We start from the raw sequence: 4742 nt of genomic DNA on the forward strand, positions 1-4742 counted from the left end.
AATTGTGACCTCAAAAGATCTACGGATTTTAAATAATTAATTTCCAAACTTCAAACTTCGCAATTGGTTTAATTAAAATCTAAATTCAAATAAATTAATATAAATTCTTGAAAATAACATAAAATTTGAATAATAACAATGTGTAGATTATAACAATGAAATCCAGGAATAGGATTTCACAGATTGAGGAAGCAAAGGCAGAGACTCAGGGAGGAAGCAGCAGAGGGAAGAGAGGGAGTTTGAGAAAAGGTGAAAAACTGAAATGGGAGTGTGAGTGACGGCTAGGGTTTGTAACTTAAGAAATTTTATAAAGTGTTAAATATTAGAAACCTTATGGTCAAGTTGGCTTGAAGCAACTACCCAACTTGGAGGTCAGGTGTTCAAACCCTGACGCGAACATGTTTTTGATTATTTATATATGATTTTTTTTTTTTGGATTCGGTTTCCAGACCTTAAAAACCGAAACCTAACTGGCCAGATTCAGTTCGGTTTGGTTTTGGCAGTTTTGGTTCAGTTTTTTTCAGTTCAGTGTGGTTTTCGATTTTTTTCGGTTTTTAGTTTTTTGAACCCACCCTACTTTCACCCTTTAAAAGAGCCTTATTAATTTAATGGGGGTATTTTGTTATAGGCGCCTCAGTTTTAAAATTCTTAGATTTAACATCCATAGTTTTTAGAGTTTTGATCAAACATTATATATACTAAAACCCAGTTGGATTTCGGCACTGTTCAGCAATAGTAAAAGGGCGGAAATGCCCCTGATTTTTTGTTTGCTTAGCCGTTTTGCTGCTGCTTTGCACAGTTAAATATCTGTTATGCCCCTGATTGCCACGCGTTGATCATCCTTTGTCTGTGTGGTTTGATTCCGTCACAGCGAATGCACGACGTTTCCCTTCTAGCCCACGCGTCCATCATCGATGGCCCTTTCAGTTCGATTTCTTCCCAATTTCGCTTCTCTCGCCATTCTCACCTTTTGGGTATTTTGGAACCTAGGTTTTTTTCTCTCGCGCATTGCCATTTTACTTGCTGTTTAGCGTTGCCATCTTTCTCCAGATCGGCAGGCCGATAGAACCCGACAAGGTCAGCATGTAGTTCTATGGAAGTACCGCCTGCAATCTCAGCCATGCTCGCGCCGCCGTCAATTTCATTGTTTTGTTCAGGTTCGCACATTCAATCTCATTATTTGCATGTTTAATTTAATATTCATGCAATTAATTGTGCTTTCAATTAGTGTGGAAGTTGATATGTTTGATTTTGTGCATGTACTTTATTTTTTCTATTTTCTGTTAGAAATTAATTTACTTTTCCTTGGAAATCATTGAGCTCCTAGAAGTTTTTGCCTTTTTTCTTAATTTGATCGAAATCCATTTCTTACCCACATAACCTAGAGCCTCCTGATGAGTTTTTCGTCGTTCTCAGTGTGTCTGATTTAATTTTTTTTTTTTTTTTCGATTTACAGATGGATTTTGTGTTTAAATTTTCTTTTTATAATTTTGGGGGTTTTGTTTATGTGCTCGGATGCTGTGTGTGACTGTCTGATTTCGTTCTTTTTTTGCTTTCAGCAAACGCTGGTGTTCTTATTTTGGGGTTTTGCTGAGGGTATATAATTTGTTGAAATATTTAGTTTTTAATACATTAACAATTTTGCTGGGTCAGTTTTTGTTACTGACTGTTTTTTCTTTTTTTTTTATTTTTTTATTTTTTTTTATTTTTTTTATTTTTTTATTTTTTATTTATACAATTTATTGTCCTAAATTCACAATCTTACACTTCACAAATTTCACTGCTCAACCTATACTCAGGTAATCAGTTCAAAGTTGGACTATTTTAACCCTTTCAGTTTTTAGACTCTATAATGTTAAATCCAGTGTTTTATTTTGATTCTACATTCATTTTGATTTTACTTTTGACTTTCAGTCTACGTTCATTTTGATTGAGTTGTTTTAAGGATTTTGTGGGAGGACTCCCTTTGGAATTGCCGAATGCTGTTATTTGTTGGGTGGATGCCTTGGAAGTAGAGTTAATTCTTACTAAAAAGGTATAGAAGCTTAGCTAGACCTTGATTATCATGTCAGGAAGTAAATAACTATGAAAGCAGCTTCACTATGGTCTGTAGTCATTTGCCACACCTTTGCATGACTCTTATATACCTTTGAAATTGAATTTGGGTTTTGATTATTTCAATTAGTTTCTCTGGTTTATATTTCAAGGTCAGCTGGTTTTGTATTTAGCATCAATCAATTGCTTTTTTCTTGGTGAGTACCTAAACGTTTACACTTTTAGTTTAACAGAAAATGATAAATTGTAGCAAACCCATAAACTTATTTTGTGACTATCACAATATTCCTTCAATATTCTACGTTTTGCTTACAATTCTGTTCTCTCTAGGATGTTTAAGGGCATTTTTGGTTTTTAAGTTTCACCGCCAAATACCAACTGTGTGATTGTGTTTTCTAACCCCTATGTTCTCAATAATGTTAATGTTTTTTGATACCATTTTTACATCTTTCAAACACAATGTTTAATACAATTTTCAAATCCGCAGTCATTTCGAACTCGGATTCAGCCAGCCTGTGGTAAGCCTTTATTTTTCAATTGCTTTCATTTGTTTATATGTGAATCGATAACTTTTTGGCAAATAATGAATGTTGCAATTGCTGATAAATTGATTCTTTGTTTAAAAACTTGAACTGTAGATCTGTGCAAAATATCCATATATGGATCAGTGCCATGGACTCTTCTCAACCTATGGACCTCAAATCTCAGTGCGTCTTCCATCATTTCTCCAACCTCACTATATATGGAACTATTACATTTGCAATCATATTAATTCCTTGAACACAATATTTATATTTCTCTGTAACCTGCTAATTTTGGAATATATTATCGTTTCCTTACTGGTACATGAAAATGAAAATATAAAAATACAACCGGTTTAAGAAGCTAATCTCTTTTAATGTTATTGGTTGTCTACAATAATTTTTAGTTATGTGAACTAGAAACCATGTGTGAACTTGCAAAGTTTCTCTTATCACCCCTCTGGATAGTTTTGTGAACGAAAATAAGCATGTCTCTGTTTGTCTTTGAGTTTTCTCTAATTAAAAGTCGGAACAATGTCAAGACAAGTAGAAAATCCGTTTCTCTACAAAAGAGGCAGTTGTCACTGGTAATCTAGGGAAAATAATTCAGTCAAAGGTGAAAATAAAATTATTAAAGTAAATAATAAACCTTATATAATTTGTTTCTAATCTTTGAATAATTATTGTTGTGTCATCCTGAGAGCACGATTGGTGCAGCTCAAATGGATCTGTACCAGAGCATCTTGCGCAGTAGTATGGTGGCTCTGCAGCTCACAACACTCTTATGTTCTTATTTTATTTTTGGGTTAGAGCATGCATATATTATCTGCTGCTAGATGTCATGATCAATCCCTATATTATATGTGAAATAAGAAAAGAAGGAACACTCTATAACTCTAATCAGATGTCCACTGAAAAGAAAACAAATCATATTATAGACCAATACGTGTTAAAATTGTGTTGAAATAGAAAGATGAATAGAATGTTTCTGATAGAGATTACCCATGATAACAAAATGGTCAGACACTATTTAATGGTTGTCAAGGTTGGATCTTTGTCTTAGTGAATAACAGTACATCTTATATCAGGGAAAAACACTAAGATCTGATACACTATCAATTTCGTATGACAGGAGAAATAAAAGCTTTAGAACGCACTCCTTTTTTTTTTAATTTTTTTTTTCATGTTTCAGTTTGTTTTTCAAATCAGTTGTCAATGCTATATGCTTTTTACTAACATATGTTTTTTGTTTTTAATAGTATACGAACATAAAAAAAAGCCTCCAAACCTCCAAAGACAGTAGCAAGATCTTTGTTGATGGTAAGCTATTATTCTCTGAGATCTGTTTCTTTTTGTTTATTTCACATGTGTGGCTATTTATTGAAATTTGATTTGTCAAGAACTGGAGATGGTCTCGATTTTAAGGTTAAAATTGAATCAACCATGATTTTAAAATAATGGTATTTTTATTAAACCTATAACGATGGACGCATAGGTTATACATGCGGATTGTCACATTATTGTAGTTCTCAATTGATTTATGGTAGGTAGTCTTAACTCTTTGTCTATGTACCAATTTTTTTTATTTTAGTGCTCAGGTAGAAATTACAGAGGAGCTTATTTGTTGGAGATTTGAAGAATAAAACTTAGCAGCGTGGTACCGCCGAAAGTGGTAATTGCTAATCAGGTTTCCACTCTTTTTTCCACACACTTTGGTTCAAAAGCAATATCATTTGAATGATGAAACATTAAGTTAGCATCTCAAGTGAACTGTATTTGCCACTTCTCTTTTAAATGAATTTTAAGATCAGCTCCAATCCATGTTTGTTTAACAATATTGTATCATTCATTATATAGTTTCACAAAGATCGTGCATAATTCTTGCTGAACTTGGTTTGGTTTTCTTTTGTTTAGGGATAGAGTGAGCGAATCATAGTTTGACCAAGTCTTGAATGATGAATTGAGCCAGATCATTGAGGTCTCTTTGTCAAGTTAAATTTTCATTCGACTTTTTATTTGTAATGCTCGGTTCTTCACTCAAACATTGCTTATGAAGTGAACGAATTTGCATAAGTTTGAATACATTTCCAATCCCGCAGCAACGCGCGGGTACCATTGCATATTTCAAAAGACACTTTCCATTACTCAAATAAAAAATATCATTAA

At 33.2% G+C, this 4742-nt stretch overlaps 1 long non-coding RNA gene across 3 annotated transcripts; it reads left to right on the plus strand.

Moving 5' to 3' along the window:
* Positions 1-1128: 1128 nt before the first annotated feature.
* Positions 1129-4408, plus strand: LOC125476923. Of its 3 annotated transcripts, none has more exons than XR_007258172.1 (5): positions 1129-1157; positions 2543-2573; positions 2694-2762; positions 3836-3896; positions 4168-4408. It is a non-coding gene; the product is annotated as an uncharacterized LOC125476923 (long non-coding RNA). The 3 variants fall into 3 exon arrangements; XR_007258171.1 differs by lacking the exon at positions 1129-1157 and adding an exon at positions 1720-2035; XR_007258170.1 differs by lacking the exon at positions 1129-1157 and having other exon boundaries at positions 2358-2573.
* Positions 4409-4742: the final 334 nt, after the last annotated feature.

The sequence above is a fragment of a genome, unplaced genomic scaffold (assembly GCF_019419815.1).
Source record: "Pyrus x bretschneideri cultivar Hongxiangsu unplaced genomic scaffold, Pyrus_bretschneideri_v1 Contig2, whole genome shotgun sequence".
Classification (NCBI taxonomy): domain Eukaryota; kingdom Viridiplantae; phylum Streptophyta; class Magnoliopsida; order Rosales; family Rosaceae; genus Pyrus; species Pyrus x bretschneideri.